Below are 18,460 nucleotides of genomic sequence, written 5' to 3'. Positions count from 1 at the left end.
GATGCTGAGGATACAGAGTAAGGGGAGCACTCCTCCATTAGTGGTGAGACAGCTACTATGGATATCAATATGGTGATTTCTCAGAAAGTTGAGAATAGATCTACCTTAAGATCTAGCTATACTACTCTTGGGCATATACCCAAAGGACACTCCATCCTACCACAAAGAAACTTACTCAACCATGTTTATTGCAGCTTTATTAATAATAGTCAGAAACTGGAAACAACCTAGATGTCCTTAAACTGAAGAATGGATAAAGAAAATGTGGTACATTTACACATTAGAGTATTACTTAGCTGTTAAAAATGAAATGAAATTTGTAGGCAAATGGATGGAACTAGAAAACATCATCCTGAGTGAGGTAATCTAGACCCAGAAAAACATATGTAGTATGTATTCACTGACAAGTAGATATTAGCCCTTAATAAATGATGACCAAGCTACAATCCATAGATCCACAGTAGTTAGGTAAAGAGGAGGTGTCTGTGTGTGGGTAGAATGTATTTTTCAGGCAGCTGGGGCAGGTGGAGACATCAGAGAGGAGGAAGGTATCATCTGGGAGGGAGATGGAATGGAGGTAGAGAGTGCAGGGAGAAGCAGCTGGCATTGGGGAGATTTCTTTCAGGGGGTGAGTTTAGAAACCTAGAACAGTGTAAACTTCCTGGAAACTATGGAGGTGATTATAATTAGGACTCCTAATAATCAGAGATTTAGAGTCTCAAGAGGACATTTCTTGTCACCAGGTGAAGCTTCCAGTTGCCAAGGGAGCCCTATGGAAATCCCCGAACAACAAATATCCCAGACTGAGACAAAGTGTTGCTCTCTGTAAACTGACAGCAAGGAAAAGATCCACAGAACTCATGGAACATAGAGAAGTCGAGATGGTGCCTACATGGAGCCTTCAACTCTAGTTTCTTTGGTGAAGTAAGGTACTCTGCAATCTACTGAAATAGAAATATGGAAACCAGCCCAGCCACAAAAAACTTTGACCTACAATTTGTCATGCCACAAAATATTCTAGGGCAACTGTGGCACTGAACGTGTGGGAGTAGCCAACCAATGTCTGATTTGACTTAAGGCTCTCTCCACAAGAAGGAACCCATATTAGAAACTGCTAAGGTAACCAAGAACCCGAGATTAGATAGCCCAAGAACCTAGGGTAAAACCAAACATTACTTGTCTAAAAAAAAAAGTATGAATAAAATGACTCCTTATGATATTCTGCTATCTTCATAAATCAGTGCCTTATCAGATCATCAGAGAAGCTTTATCATGCAGCAGATGGGAACAGATGCAGAGACGCACAGTCATACAGTGTTTGCAAGCGAGTCTAAATGAGAGGTCTCCATTAAAGCCCTCCACTCAGAGCTCAAGGAATCCCCCAGAAGAGAAGGCAGAAAGAATATAAAAGCCAGAGCAGTTGGAAAATACCCAGAGAACAAGGCCATCTGAATCAACTAACGGAGGCACAAAGTGACCTCACAGAGACTGACAGCAAACACAGGGCCTACAAGGTCTGAGTCAGGTCCTCTGCATACATATTATAGCTATTAGCTTAGTATTTTTATGGGACACCTGACTATGAGAATGGGTGGATTGCAGACTGTTGTGCCTATTCTTCTCCTCCTGTTGGGTTGCCATATCGAACTTCGATATGATAATTTTTACTTCATCTATTATATTTTATTTTGTCATGTTTGATTCTTCTCTCTTGAAATCCTGTTCTTTTCTAATGAGAAACAGAAATGGAGTGGATCTGGAGGGGAGGGGATGGAGGGGAAACTGTAATCAGTGTATGTTGTACGATTAAAAAGTCTATTTTTAATGAAAGGAAAAAATAAAAAACTAGCCGGGCGGTGGTGGCGCACGCCTTTAATCCCAGCACTCGGGAGGCAGAGCCAGGTGGATCGCTGTGAGTTCGAGGCCAGCCTGGGCTACCAAGTGAGCTCCAGGAAAGGCGCAAAACTACACAGAGAAACCCTGTCTCGAAAAACCAAAAAAAAAAAAAAAATAAAAATAAAAAAAAAATAAATAAAAAACTAAATAACTATTAAAATTATATAGAAAGACTATTTGTATATTTTTAATAAAAATCAAATGGTATCATAAAATATTCAATCAGAGATTAATGAATTTCATGAATTTTCATTTTTAATGGAATATCTTTATTACTTGACAATTTCATACTTGCTAACAATATACCTTGAAAATGAGCACCTCTAACCAACATATTCCTCCCCCCATTCCATGTTTCTTTTTTCCTTTGGCAATGTCAATAACAGGAGTCCAAGAGAGGCATAGTTGGCTACACAACCTAAGGTGCAAATAGCTTCTGTACTGTCTTCAAATTATATCATAGTATTCATCCTTTCAAAGAAAAGTTGCATGTGAGAAACACTGATGGTTCCAAAGTTGGATTATCACATAACCCTGAAATTACTAAATGCAACTCTATCTCTCATTATTTAGATGACAAGGTAAGAAACAAACAGGACAAAAGGCACTCCAATTGACAGTTACAAACAAGCTCTATACTTAAGGAACATAAAGTCAAGGTGGCTATAAAGAAGAGTAAAATTAAAAGGGTCCCAGAACTAGGGGATGTATGAAAGCTGGAATGGGGGTCTATAAATGATAGTCACAGTGAGGAATTCAGAAGAGAAAATTCTAGTTTATTGGGAGGCAATTAGTACCTAGGAGTTAATTTTTTTAAATAAGAAATGATTAACAAAGTGATATCATTTTGTACCATCATCATCTTTAAGTATCAACCAACCTCTCACTGAGCCATCCTAAGTGATGCTTATATTTATGATTTAATGAACTAATTTGAAGGTAAAGTGAAGTCTTGATTTACTTGTGAAAACATCTTCTATTAAAATGCTCATGAGATTTTCACATATTAAACAATATATAGGACTAGAGAGATGACTCCAAAGGGAAAGGTTCCAGCTGCTAAGGCTGACAACCTGAATTTAATCCGTGAGACTCTATGGTAGAAGGCAGAAAAGCATTTCCCATAAATTATCCTCTGACTTCTACATGTTCACCACACCACGCACTTGTTCCTCCCCATCAAACACATGCAATAAAAGTAAACAAATAAATAAAAATATAATGTAATACTATGCCATTGAACAAATATCTGAACACTTTTCCCAATGAATAATAACTTACACGGATCTTCTTTCATTGATGTGTCCATTGTCCATGCCAGTTGTTTCCATAGTTGAGTTCTTTCAGATTGTCTAGTTTTTCATGAGAAGTCTAGCTATGCATTTTAGATGCTGATAACAAAAATATTTTCATACACATCTTATTTTATTCAATAAACAGGTTACACAATAAACAAAATAATTCTGCTATAAGCAGAAAATATAGCAAGTAAAAAAATTAAACACTACTTAGAGATTTGTTAGGTTTATTGCACATAGCAAATACTTTATCGCTGAGGTCTATCTCTGTAAATTTGAGTATATTGTTTGAATTTTTGTTACTTTCTTAGTATTATTGTTAAAATCAACCAATACAGTATTTTATTATAGTTAGTATTTCCTTTTACTAATAATTTGCTAAGCAAATAAATGAACACCTTCTGGATAGATATTTGGAACTTAGAAATGAATGTGTAATTTACATGAAAAAATTAACCCAACAGTGCAAAATACCTTTTGAACTATCAAAAGATTTTGTTCTACTGTTCATAAAATAGCTTGTAAGTAAATGTTTTTCCAGTTGAACTATGGATTTACAACAGTCATTATAGGAATTATTCTTTATTTCTATTTCATTTTTATATGATAGAATATAGGATAGCATAAAAGTGGGAGGTAAATAAATTTGGTTATTAAATTTCATAAATTTTGTGTTACTCTTCATTGAGTATGGCCACACTGTTAGGTTTATTGCTCACAGGCCCCTTGGTAACATGATTAGTCACATTCATAATTTCTATTGTTTCATCAAGAACATTTCTCTCTGAGGTGTTAACTAGTGCTTTCACTATCACCTGCCCAAAAAAAATTCAGACTTTAGATTTTCAGAATTCTAAGTCAAAATCTTACACTAGCCATCTCCACATTTTTTTACATTCAAAAAGCCTTCAAGTATGAAGGCTTGTTTAACTATTTAAATGATGCCTGTGATTTTGTGATGAGAGGAAAGATTAATAAAAGTCCTACTCCAGCTAATACAATGACGAGATCTACTAGCAGGCCAGTAATATAAACCAATCTGATATAATTTTGTTATGCATTGTTCATTCGCTTTGAGAACTAAGTTTTATCATTAGTGTCTTCTACTCAGTTGTCGTGAATACCCTCAGGAACGAGCTGGGTAATCAGAGAGGATAAAATGTTTGCCTTGATTTTGCTTGTTTGAGGTAATAAAATCTGGCACCAAGTGCATTTGTGTGTCTGTCTTTAATTATTCCCACCCCAGGTCTCCGTTTCTCTCCATCTCTGTGTTAGATCATTAAGGTGTTAAGTGCAAAGCTGCTGCCTGATGGAACAAGGCTCCAGACAGTCTGAGTTGAGGAAAAACAGTGCTGTGACTTAACAGCCATAGGATACGTTTGATCAAATGGTGGGCAACTGGGTACAGAACTAGATTACACAAATGAAAAAAGTCAATAAAAGAGCACAAAGTACTTCTGGGATGATTTCACAGTACAAACTTTCAGTTCAAGTACTGTGAGTTTTTCCAAAATATTTAAAACGATGTATTTTAGGGAAATATTATAAATTATTCCAAACAATGGAAAAGAAACATGTTCATAGGTCATATGAATGAAACATTTTATAAAATTGCCACTTACTTTTTGAAATGAGATATTTCATTTAAATTTGCATTCACTCAAGTGAAGAAATATACATTTCAATGCATTCATTTGATTTACAAGTTTAATGTATCACTAAGCCCCTTTAAACTTATAATACATAAATACCTTTTCCAAACAGTGCTTAGTATCAAATATATTTTATAGATTTTAGAAACTCATTATTTTATGTTGTTTCTATAATTCTGTAAGAAATTATTCCAATGTGTTCACATTTCAATATGGAACTTTCCTGTTTAATTTGTAATTTTTTAGGCTTTGAAAAATAAATTAGATTTATCTACTTCTTTTTTATTTGCAATTCAAAAAATATTTTCATTCTCCTTGGAAAGCTGTTTGAGGGCTGACGACTGTATTAGGGGATTTTCTTGAGCAGATATGAGGTTTTCTCAACTTTTTGCTCTCATATAGTTGACACCCAGAGAAGAGTTCTCACACAGCAACTCTGAGAGAATTCTGGGGGAACCAAATGAGCTGCAGATGAGTTGACAAAGGACCTTTTGAATCCCTCCTGGAGGCTTGGCTTTCCTAAGAAAATCCTATAATGTACAATGACAAACCTCTTCATTTCGGGTAGCTCTGTGTGTCTGGAAACAATATTAGTATCAAGATCTTATTACAAAAGGAATAAATCATTTGGAGATAAGTCAGTTGTTACAGCTGGAGCTCAGCCTTTCCCCAGGAAGTCAACTGGACAAGAAGAGGTGACGTGCAAACAGCGGGAAGATCACAGTCTAGGTCCAAGATAATTACTATTCAATATCTAAACTTAGAGTCCATGAAAAGTCTAGAATTCTATAATTTCTAAAAAAAAATTTTTTTTCTTCTTTACTTCTGATGACTCTACTGTGCTCTGAGTGAGGAAATAAGTGTTCCTTCAGGCAGCTCTGACATGGAACTAAACCTATTTCCCAATGGATGTGACGCTTCTTTCTATATCAGGAGTTATGTCTTTCTTCCTTCAAATGAGAAAATCATGGAGAAGCAGAATAAGCATGATGCAGCCTGTGGAGCTTTCTTATGATACCCTCTCCTCTCTGTGCTTTTTCTCCACTATATAAACTGTATTTATTCTTTGTCTAGCTTAGGCCAAATCAATGTAAGGCCCAAATCAGTAATGAATACTGAAGAATAAAAACCATAACTCTCAAATAAATAGACACTGCCAGAACTTTATGAACATCTTTGCATCTTGAAACTCAGAGAGCATTGTGGCATTTTCCAGGGCAATTAGAGCCCAACAATATTTTAAGAAACTGTCTCAAATGTCTTGTAGCCAGCAGCCTTCACAGTAGCAACTCCAGCATCTCATCACTAATAGGTCAAGCTTTGGAGACTCAGTCTTGAAATTATTCAGAAATGTTCAGATTTGCCCTATTACCTCCACAGGCTTCTGTCATGATTACAGAAAAATGAAAAGTATGGTCTATTTCCTCAGAGGAAAGAATGAACATATTAGTGACTATTAGGCCTTCTATCCAAAACCACTTATCAGATGAAAAAAATTATTGTTACATAATTTGGGGGCTAAAAATAATGGTAAATTAGTGTTCTAATTACTATAATGCTTAGATCTTCAACCTAGCATTCTCTGTGAGCTATAATTTCTATCTCCACTTCATTTTTCCTTGTATTTTTCAAACTCAAATTATACTTGCACTATTTGTTCAAGCAAAAGTACTTTTCTTACAGAGATCTCCAAGTTCAAAGAATAGTTCATCTACCCTTCAGCTATATTGGCCAAGAATGTAGACTATTCTTTCATTCTGGCTATTTTAAAACAACTGGTAAATATTAAATGCTCTGCATTATAATCTGTTTCTATATAATTCCCCTTTCTTGAGACCTTTCCCAGACAGCAGTACAACTTTTGTCTTTGATCCCAAATGCCACAGTCTCTTCCTATTTCATATTTCTACATATGCTCTGTTTGTACTATATTCCACCATACAGCTAGAGTCATTGTTATATATGAACAAAATATTATAGTGCTGTCCAGTTTGATAGTTTACAGCAGCTTCCTGTTGTACTAAGTCAAACTCTAAAGTTACTAGTTTTGGCTACAGAGTCTTCCATGGCATTATTGTCTCTCTACTCAGCAAACTATTAATCATTTACTCGATATATCACACCACCCTAAATGACGGATAATGAGATCCATATTCAATACCCCGGGAACGAAAGTTTGAGTGCTTCTAATACGGGCAGACTTCCATTGCCCAGAAACAACGTCTAAGAGCAGAGCAGGTGCCTGATGTTATATGGGGTTTTAGAAAACTATACAGTTTAGGATCCCATGGTAAAGTGATAAATCCATGGAGTCTGCTTAAAGGGCAAGAAATTTATTAGGGATTAAACTCACTACAGCATGGGAGATTTATTTTAGGGACCTGGAAAGCGGAGCTATGACCCACACTGTTCTTTTGCCTGTTCCATCTCAGCATCCAAAAATCATGAGGGGAGAGATTGATGCCTACATGCACCCAGGGTCATAAAGTCCATGCCCCAGGGTACATCAAGGTCATAGGCATGTGGAGCAGTTACCTGCTGCCTCTCTAGGGATGGTACTTCAAGGTCACAGACAGAACAGCCACCCACTACACTATGGACACCCAGAACTGATAATTACAATATATAAAATATTAAAAGTGCTAGTGACACTGATTATGACTATGCGGTATTTAGAAAAATTCTTATTGGAGCATATTTACCTCCTTAGCAGACTTATAAATGTGAGGGATTATCACAAATTCATTAGTTTATCCCCAAATGCTAACTGAAGTGAGTTCTTTTTTCATTGATTTGGAAGAAGTTAAATATATTTCGGTTGAGCACTTTCTTCATGTCTAGAAAACAGTTAGTGATGTTTATGAATGCTTTACCTGCATGTATCTATGTGAACCACATGCCATGCATGTCTGATACACTAAGCGGTCAGAGGAGAGCATTTGGTGCCCTGGAACTGGAGTCATGAAAGGTTATGAGCCACTGTGTGGAAGCTTAGAATCAAACTCAGGTCCTCTCTGCAAAAGAAACATGTTCTTGAAACCACTGAATCATGTCTCCAGCCCCTGAATTATCTTTCCATCTCACCATTTTGGCTATAATCTGCCTTAAGAATGGAGCAATACCTTTCTTATTTACTAAGGTATATTTCTTTCTACATATAGAAAATGGTAGTTGACTACACACTACAATTACCTGGCAATTATACTTTAGGATACAGAGATTATGGGAAATAATGTCATCTTTCAATTTTTATCTCATAAGTCTCAAACCAGTGTTTCCTTCTTCATACTCCATCTGCCTCCTACAAACAATATTAAAAAGAAAATAACAGGAGACCCTGAAACCTTTCTTTAAAAGCCATTCTCATTTTTCTATTCTGTCTTGGGTAATTTTTCTTAATATTGTTACATATCCCCTCCATAACAGAAGAAAAGTGCCTCTTATAAAATTTTCAGTAGCAAATGGGCACTATATCTCTCTAATATATGGTGCTGTTAAATTATTATCACATTATTGCAGCAACAGTGAGATGTGCCAAGGATGATGGACTGCTAACCAGCTTCGAAAAAACAAGACACATACACTTCGGCTCCGAGAGACACTAGTCAAGCACAGAGACTTTTCACCTAATTGGCAGGGACCCAAGTCTTGCTGATAGTTTCTATCCCCCTTGAGGTATTATTTGAAGAGTGCACAATATTTTCATTCTCTCTCCTTATTTCCATTCTTGTTACAGGAAATTAGGGGCTACAATGTGTATTCACACTGTACATTATTTGAATACCTACTAAGTTTCTTCTATTAGGCCAAAGCTGATGAATAAGTAAAGGTTTGTTGGAGACAGGCTTCTTTAATGAAATAGGATTTGCTTGCTTCCCCCTCCCCATTATAGAGTACTGTTTTGTTATATTTATTAAAAATTCCCAGTTGAATTTCTTATATCTGTTGAGACTTGCTTTTGTCCAAGTATGTGGTCAGTTTTGCAAAAGTTCCATAAGATACAGAGAAGACTATTCTTTTGTGTTTGGGTGAAATTTTCTGTAAATATCTGTTAAGTCTATTTGCTTTATGACACCATTTAGCCCCAGTATTGCTGAGGATATTGCTCTGTATAAATAAACACTGATTGGCTGGTAGCCAGACAGGAAGTATAGGTGGGACTAACAGAGAGGAGAATTGAGGGAACAGGAAGGCAGGGGGAGAGATTGCCTGGAGCTGCCACCAGGACAAACAAGATGTAAGGTACCAATAAGCCACGAGCCATGTCGCAAAGTATAGATTAATAAAAATGGGCTAAATATAAGAGTAAGAGCTAGACAATCATAGGCTTGAGCTAATGGCCAAGCAGTTTAAATAATGTAAGCGTCTGTGTGTCTATTTTTTAAGTGGGCTCTGGGACTGGCAGGACTTGGTGGGACCCGGAGAGAAAAGCTGTCCAGCTACACAGTATTTCTTTGTTCAGTTTTTGTCTGGATGACCCATCTATTGGTGAGAGTGGGGCTTTGATGTCTCCCACTATCAGTGTGTGAGTATCAATATGTGATTTGAACTGTAGTAGTGTTTCATTACAAATTTCGGTGCCCTTGAGTTTGGTGCATAGATATCAACAATTGCAATGTCATTTTGGTGGATTTTTCCTTTGGTAAGTATGTAGTGTCCTTTCCTATCTCTTCTGGTTAATTTTGGTTTGAAGCTTTATTTTGTCAAATATTAAAACAGCTACACCATCTTACTTCTGTTGTCCATTTGATTGGAATATCCTTTTCTATCCCTATACCCTCATGTGATGTCTAGTCTTGATGTTAAAGTGTGTTTCTTGAATTCAGCAGATAGATGGATCCTGTTTTACCATCCATCCATTCTGTTAGTCTGTGTCTTTTTATTGGGGAATTGATGCTGAGAAATACCAATGACCAATGATTGTTGATTCCTATTGTTTTGTTATTAGTTCTTTCTCTCTCTCCCTCTCCCATCTCTCAATCTCTCTCTCTTGGTCTGTCTCTCTCTGTGTCTCTTTCTCTCCTATCTGTGTCTCTGTCTCATCTCTTTCTGTCTGTCTGTCTGTCTGTCTGTCTGTCTCTCTCTCTCTCTCTCTCTCTGTGTGTGTGTGTGTGTGTGTGTGTGAGTGAGTGTGTGTGTGTGTGTGTGTGTGTGTGTGTGTGTGTGTGTGTGTGTGTTTCCCTTGTTTTGAATTGCAGGTCTGAATTATTTCTTACTGCTATTTCCTTAGGTGTAATTAACCCCTGTAAATTAGAGTTTTTCTTCTAATCTCTTCCATATGTCTGGATTTGTAGATAAATGACTTAAATTTGTTTTCATCATGGAATCTCTTGTCTCCTCCATCTATTGTGATTGAATATTTTGTTGGATATAATAGTCAGTACAGGCATCTGTGATCTTTTAGTCTGTAGAACATCTGCCTTTTAGAGTCTCCATTGAGAAGTCAAGTATATTCAAACAGGTCTTTCTCTGTTCTGTACATTCGGTGTTTTAATTATTATATGCTGAAGGGAATTTCTTTTCTGGTCCTATCTATTGGGTGTTTGGTTCATTACTTGTACCAACATCTTTTTCTTCAGGTTAGAGGGAATTGTCTTCTATGATTTTGTTAAAATATTTTTGTGCATTTGACCTGTGTTTATTTTCTGTCCTCTATTCCTATTATTCTTAGATTTTTGTCTTTTCATAGTGTCCCAAGTTCCATTACCATTGACCATGCTATCAATTTCTTCTATTGTATTTTCAAAAGCTGAAGTGAATTCTCACTTCCATTTCTTGCATTCTGCTGTTGTTTTTGTGGTTCCTGTTTAAGTCACTAAATTTCCAGATTTTCCTTTGTTTGTATTTTCATTATTAATTCTTTTTCCATGTTCAGGACTTGAATTATTTTATTCACTTCCTTCCACTATTTGTTTGTGTTTTCATAGATTCTTTAAGAGATTTGTTCATTTCCTCTTTAAGGACCTCTATCACATTCATAAAGTTATTGTAATGCCTTTGTCTTGTGCTTCAGCTATGCTGTAGTACTCAGGCTCTACTGTGGTAGGATCAGTGGGCTGTAGTGGAGATACATTGTTCTTTCTCTTATCAACTGCCGTTATGCTGACAACTGAACATCCATCCCTGTCCCGGAGATTACAATTCTAGGTGCTGGTGTCTAATCTTGCCTTTGTTAGGTGGATATTTTGTTCCTTGGTTTCTGTTTCCCTCTCTCTTTTTAGAAGAGTGCAGTGGTTATGTGTTGCCTGTCAGGAAATTATTCTAGGATTCTGATAGATGCAGCTACCAAGGGTTCCAGGTCAAATGAGTTTCTTGGTATTGTGAACTGACACTTAAGAATGGGGATAGACTAGAAAGGGGAGAGTTTGAGGATCCACATTGGACAGGAAAACAGGATATTCCACAAGGATCTGATTAGTCCCCTTAGAATTGGTGCAGAGGGTGAGGAGAGGCCACACCAGGTACTCTGCTATAGATCTGGTGGTAAGAATGGTAAATTGGATATGGAGGAGGAAGGGAGAGTGAAAAATCTGAAACTTGCCTATCTGCTTCACTTGTCTAATTGCTTCTCAGGTAGGTTAGGCTGGCCAGTTTCCAGAGAATGCCTGCTGGAGTTGGTGGTTGAGATACCAGGATAAGTGGAGAAGAAATTTGAGGAACAGATCTACATGATCAGCTGGAGATGGAGGCAGAGAGAAGGAGGAGGCCAAGCATGTAGACTGCTACAGTTCTGAGGATAAGACTTGGAAATTTGACTTGGAGGAACAGAAGGACAGGTGAAGATCTGCAGTCATCTTATCTGCTTCTCTGGCTGGAGTGGATCTAGGAATTAGTTCTAGTAGAATTGTTTAACAAATATATACAGATTTAGAAGAAAGGTGAGGTTTGGTACTAATGGAAAATGAGATTTCCTTTAATGGAAATTTCCATGATCTGGCAGCAGTTGCAAAATAATATGAAGAAGTGCTATGTGTGTTTTTAAAGCTCCCAATTTTAAACATTGGCAAACAATATTTTGAGAATGATTTTGTGTTATAACAACAGGAATATGTTGAGAGGCATATAATAACTTTAAAATGTGGGTTAGTGATGTACTTTCCAAGTTTGTGCCACATTGTCTGGTTGGAGCAATTTGAGAACTGTTAGAGTATAATCTGACCTTGATTGATCTTATTTCTTACATATTCCATTACGCATATTCTCCATAACCTTGAACTTTAGAATATATATATTTCTAAAGTTCCTAAGAAAGCAAGAACATAAGATAGTGATATTCTGTTTGTGTGGAATGGGTTTGTAAAAGTGGATTTGAGACAGTAAAGTAGATACTACCACAAGAATTTGGAATTAAAAAAACAAGTCCAGCACCATTTGCTAAAAGGATAACAGATATCAATACTTCACAGTTAATTAAACAATCCAGAAGAACTTTTATGAACTGATGATATAAAGATATTGAACATCCTCAAATCTATAGTTGAAGCTGAAAGCAGCAAAACTTCCTTATTAAGGAATGCTGAGAATGGCGAAAAACAGCATTCCCAAGGGAAAAGCACACCAATTGGTTATCTAATACCACATGGTCAACCCTGAAAACATTCATACAAGTTAACATTATTCTGACTGAGCTGGTTGTTTTTATGTATTTATTAACATATAAGAATACTCATATACATATATGTGGTATGCAACAAAATTAATGAAAACAGAAGCCATGAATTTGAAAGAGACCAAGGAAGGGTATGTGGGAGTGCTTGGAGAGAGGAAGGGGAAGGGGGAATTTATGTAACTATATTAAACTTTCTTTAATGGGTGAAAGGAGTGTTATACATGCAGATTAAAGAAATTTGTATTTGGTAGTAAAATAATGTTCAGATAGTATCAATATATGATGTTTAGGCAAACCACAAAACTGATAGGTTCCAAGTGTAAAGTCAGGAGCCTGTATCTTATGTAATTAAAAAGACAACTGACCACTGATCATTCACATTAATGCTGTTCAGTTCTTAGCTCTTCATGAAAGAGAATCTGTGTTTGGTGTTTCATAGAGGAAGGAAGATATATATAAAACAAATGCAAATATTTCAGAATTTAGGGAAGCTTAACGTTTTGGGAATGTTTGGAAGGCTGATGATTTAGTATGATGAGAGTATTTATAAATTATTTACTGCTTGTAATAAACAATCACAATCTCAGTGGTTTATATGAATAGTCACTTCTCTCATCTAACTGGTCCAGAAAGTCAGTAATTTTAAAGCAGCATAGCTCAGGAGTTCAAGGTTCTCATAAAGTAGCAAATGAACTTGGAATCTTTGCATCCTGGCATATGGGGTGGACAGACTCCAGGAAGAATGATTCATGTAGCTGTTTTCTAGATTCCTCTCTTTTTATGGTTATTGACTAAAAATCTCAGTTCTTCAGCACAAGGTCCTTTCCAAAAGACCAAAAGTATGAGAGAAGTCACAACAGACATGCAAAGGGATAAGTCACTTGTACTCAAAAGTGAATACAAATCTTTCTTGACACAGTCACACAGCCCAAGTTTGCTGTTGTGTGGAAGAAGACATAGCAAGGGGTTGAACTGAACGAGGTGCAGATCTCTGGGAATCATTTTGAGGCTACCCATCATAAAAGTTAATTGTTGTTAAAAAGAAGACAAAAGGTAAAATATGGTGTAAATAAACTCCCACACTGCAAACAAGCAGTTGTCTGTATTTTCAGCTTGCCTACACTTGAATTTTATAAGAACATTGTCTTAGATAGGATTACTATTGTTGTGATGAAACATCATGACCAAGACAACTCTTAGGAAAGAAAGCTTTTAACTGGGAGATTACTTATAGTTTCAGAGTGATTCCATCATAGTAGAGAGCCTGGAGCCAGGCAGGAAGGCATGGTGCTGGAGAAATAGCTGAGAGCTTTACATTCTGATTAAAATTTAGGATAATTCTTAATAAGTATAACTTATAAATATAAAAAATAAGCCCTTTAGTTTTATTAGGTACGTTAAGTATACTTTCAAAGTTCCCAACATTTACTAACACTGTAACCTTCTTTGAACGTTTTACTGAATAATCCTGGTATGGAGAATACCTCAGTTGACTTTTTGTCAGACCTGTGTGATAAGAAAATAGGCTAGATTACCATAGCTCACCCAGATCTAAATATAGGTAACTCTGTGGCATTTAATGCTTAATTAAATTTGAAAGGTCACAATGAAAATTGTAATTGGTTGTTCCACATCCTTTACAAAGATAAACATAACTGCTTAATTAAATATCAGAGAACAATTAATTAATTAGGCCAGTGCTGTAAAGAAATACCTCATGAATCACTGAGTTCCATCTTCTACCATGTTTTTTGGGTAGGGTCGTCGTGGGAAAAGCCTGCTGACATAAGTGAGATACAGTACTACATTTTCCTCAGTGAAGCTTTTATGGCTGGAACTAGGTTTACATAAGGGGCAACTGTTTGAGGTTCTTGATCTTTTTCTCTTCTTTCTTTCTTGGACTTTTATCTACCAATATCACTAAGAGATCAATCTTTCTAAAACACTAACTCAAGGCCATCTATTTCTTTCTTTTCTTATTTATTTTTTTTTAATTTTTTTTTGGGTTTTTTCCTTTTTTGTTTGTTTGTTTGTTGTTGTTTGAAACAGAGTCTCTCTACATAGCCCTGAATATCCTGAGACTCACTATGTAGACCAGGCTGGACTCAAACTTAGAGGTCTGCCTGCCTCTGCCTCTGAGTGCTGAGATTAAAGATGTACACCATCAGGCCTGGATGACCATCAGCTCTTGACAAAGAAATGAGTTCCTGATAAATTCCAGCTCATTTACACATTCTCCTAAAACCCACCTATTATACAGTCTCTGCACATCTGCACTGATCTTCTGGTATACTCGTAAACTCAGTATCCTTGGCTTGCCTTCATTTTCTAAACCAATAAAGTCCTTTCTTACATTTAAGACTCTGAATGTAGCATTTTATTTCTCTCCTTTAAAGTGTCCGTGCAACCTTTAAGTCTCAGGTCAAATATAATTCTATGTGAATTTTTTGGGCAAAGTAAATAGACCACATTTTTTTTCTCTTCTAGACTTAAAGCACATGCTCCAATAAGCAACCATTATTCTTTCTAACTTGTATCAAAATAGCCACACTCTTTCCCTATCAGTTTCTCGATGTTTACCAAGGATATATATTAACAGTAATTTATATGCCAGCATTAAAGTTCAGTTTGGATGGATAAATGGGTAGATAGACTAATGGATAGATGGATGTCTTTAGAAATATTTAGATTGTGCTGAATTCTTCGATGATATGGCAGCACACAGCACTCTTAATACAGACATGGGTCCTGTCTACATTTTTAATCTCTGGAATATATTTCTAGAAATTGAGGGTCAAAGGCACACTACTACGTGGAATGAGTTTAGAGAAAACCATTCTTGCTAAATCGATTGCAAGAAGGCACTGAAATTACATAACATGATCTCCAACTTTACAACATGTAACTACTGTTATATTGCAAGTTGGTACATACTATATTGATTTCAATGTGTTAAGTTAAAAACCCACCTACTCCTAACAAGAACCTCAGGAAGGAGGTATTTATGCCCATTTTTACAAAAAAAAAAAAGGACACACATAGAGTAAATATTTTATATATGATCATCTTAAATATCCAACAAATATCTGGAAAGTCAATTTTGAAAAATCAAGGGCTACAAAATGCACCATAAAAACATGGGTTAAGGATATCTCTCCAAAGGGGGGGGGCACCAACAATGAATGTTCAAAAATTCATTGTGGAAAAAAAAAAAGAACTTTGAGGAAATCCCCTTCTGAGACTTCCCCAAATCACTGCATTGGAGAGAATCTGAGTGAGACTCTAGGGCTAGGAGTGAAGCTGTAAATCTGAGGCTTGTGTCACACCATTAAATTATAGTGTCAGAAATGAGAATCTAAAGCCCGTCAGTGGTATAAATAACTGAAAAGAGATTACAGTCTAAAACGGGCTGCATACATATTAAACAAGTGCTGTGTATTCCGCTTGGGAAAATATATGATGCTAAATCTAATAGCCCCATCTTGCTTCCTGGCTCTTGAGTAGAAATTTAAAGCCTCAGCACTTTGAAAGGGAACAAAAAGACCAAGGGAATCATGAATTCTTGTAATATAAGAATGTACTAATGAGTTCTAAGACATGAATGAAAAGATGCCTCTTAGAAACACCCTATACTTTAAATTGGTCATAAGTAATATTTATTAACTTAAATAAACAAAATGATCCTATAGCTCTCAGGTTTCTTCACCTGAGTCTTTTGAGGGAAAGTCTTACTCTGTAGCTGAGGCTGGGCTAAAATCAACTATGTAGCCCACAGTATCTTGGAACTTGCTATCTTTCTGTCTCTGTGAGTCAGGTAATGGGATTATAGGTGTAACCTGGCATGTCCAGATATGTATTTTATTTTAAATTCTTTATTTTTTGTACCTGTCTTTCTAATGAGTTCTTATGTTTTTGTTTTCTTGTTTGTTTTTAGGGAGCTTTTAATGTCAGTGACTAGTTAGTCAGATTCAGAACTCTTTATGAAGACATGCAAAGTAATTATCAAGGACTGTTACACACATAGACAGACACTTGTGTATGAAGTCTGTGGTATCCAACTATATGAACAGAAATAACTGAAACGATGCAGAACTATTTATGAAGACATGCAAATTAATTAACAAGGACTGGTATACACATAAACAGACACTTGTGTATAAAGTCTGTGGTATCCAACTATATGAACAGATAGATGGGGAAGGTAGCAGTGCTTCTGGAAGCTGTGGCCTTGAGAAATGCAGTCACAGCTAGAGAAATGCAGTTGCTTTCCCTGTGAAGTTACTACCATCTGGTGCCAGACAATAATTCCAGCACATCTCTCAACTTCTGATTTTTATCATTTTGTTCCTACCAAACTGAAGCAAAAAGCAGTCTTTTGGGTGGCAAGTAATAATTCTGAAGAAGCAGATCCATTCATAATTCTACCTACTCCTATTATTTTACATAAATAGTGCATCAGTATAAACCACAGGAATGTCTTGTCAGTCATTGTATCAAAGGCATGGCTAGTCCAGGTATTTTGGGATTAGAACTCTATATAAATTAAGCCACCATCAATGTTCTGCATAAAAAAAACCAAGAGGGTTGTATGTGGGAGTGAGGAATGGAGATGAGGATCTAGTAGATGCTGCTATAGTCCTGGTTTCTCTATAAGCTGACAACCACATTCCACTGACCCACCCATTCTTCCCTTTCCTCTACATTCTGACAGTATTTAGCTGATGGAGGCGTTTAATCACATGGAATATCCATGTTTGTGTCAGACTTATAGTCCTGTCTGATATTCATTATTGGAAAAGAGATTTTCATGTCCATTATTTTTAGACAAGTAAGTTCTGACATATATCCTCATGATGCTATGGTTGAAGGCCACTGGACGGAATGCTGAGATGAAGCCACGTCAAGGGTGACATGAGGGACAAAGAGCAGCTGCTGCAGCAGTGTGCCTGGTGGAGCTAGCAGAGCTAACACATGGCCTCTGCCATTAAGATGGTGACAGAGCTGAATGCACCTCTATCTAATGAAGATCTAAATCTCCTCTCCGTGGTCTACAATAATGAAGTTAGTGCCAGGCGATCTTCCTGCAAGGTCCTTAGAAGCAATGAGAAAAGAAAAAAAAAAGAAAAAAAAAACATGACACATAGACATGTACACAAGTTAGAGTTAAAGCTTACCAGAAGACTGGAAAGAGCTGGAGACAGTTTGTAATGCTGTCTTGACTCTGCTTCCTCATCAAGTTCCTCGACAAGATCTACAATGATTTCCTGTATGAAAGCCAAGTGTACTACCTGAAAAATGAAGGGCAATTACTACTGCTACTTGGCAGAGGTAACTTCTGGGGAGAAGAAAAAGAGTGTGGCTGAAGCTTTTGAGGACTAGTATAAGGAAGCCTTCAAAATCAACAAAGAGCACATGCAGCCAACATACCCTGTTTGGCATGGCATGGCCCTCGATTTTTCTGTCCTACTATGAGAGCCAGAATGCAACAGAGTAGGCCTGACTCTTAGCCAAACAAACTTTGATGGTGCCATAGCTAAGCTGGACACATTAAAAGAGGATTCCTATAAGGACTAAACACTCTCATAATGCAGCTGCTGCGAGACAACCTCACCTCTGGACAAGCAACCAATAGGATGAAGAAGCAGGCAAAGGCAACTGAAGACCCTTGAAGACCCTGACCCTTCCTTCACCCACCACCCCCATCTTCCCTGATTCTTCCTCCTCACAATCACTATAGATAATGCTAAACCTATCTGGGTTGGCAGCCCAACTGTTCATATCTGCCCTCCTGTCCCTTCTGGAAGCAGTTTCAGAAAAACCATCATGGGAATTTGCTGGGCTGATGGTTGCTTTGAGCCACAGGGCACTCCCTTTTTAAATCATGCAGAGAAGTGTGTTCTGAATGAGGTATTTTATTTTTGTCTGTTGATCTGTGGCAAATGCAGGTGACTGTAACTGAACAGGGAAGAAACGAGAATTAAGCAACACAGGCTATAGCTGCTATT

The 18,460-nt window shown here is 36.8% G+C and overlaps 1 pseudogene; it reads left to right on the top strand.

The window, feature by feature from the left end:
* The first annotated feature begins 17,366 nt into the window (after window positions 1-17,366).
* On the top strand, window positions 17,367-18,114 carry LOC102923205 (14-3-3 protein eta-like; annotated as a pseudogene).
* The last annotated feature ends 346 nt before the right edge of the window (window positions 18,115-18,460 follow it).

This window comes from Peromyscus maniculatus, chromosome 1 (assembly GCF_049852395.1).
Source record: "Peromyscus maniculatus bairdii isolate BWxNUB_F1_BW_parent chromosome 1, HU_Pman_BW_mat_3.1, whole genome shotgun sequence".
NCBI classification, from domain to species: domain Eukaryota; kingdom Metazoa; phylum Chordata; class Mammalia; order Rodentia; family Cricetidae; genus Peromyscus; species Peromyscus maniculatus.
The sequence above is the reverse complement of the archived record's forward strand: the minus strand, read 5'-3'. Positions and strand labels throughout refer to the sequence as shown.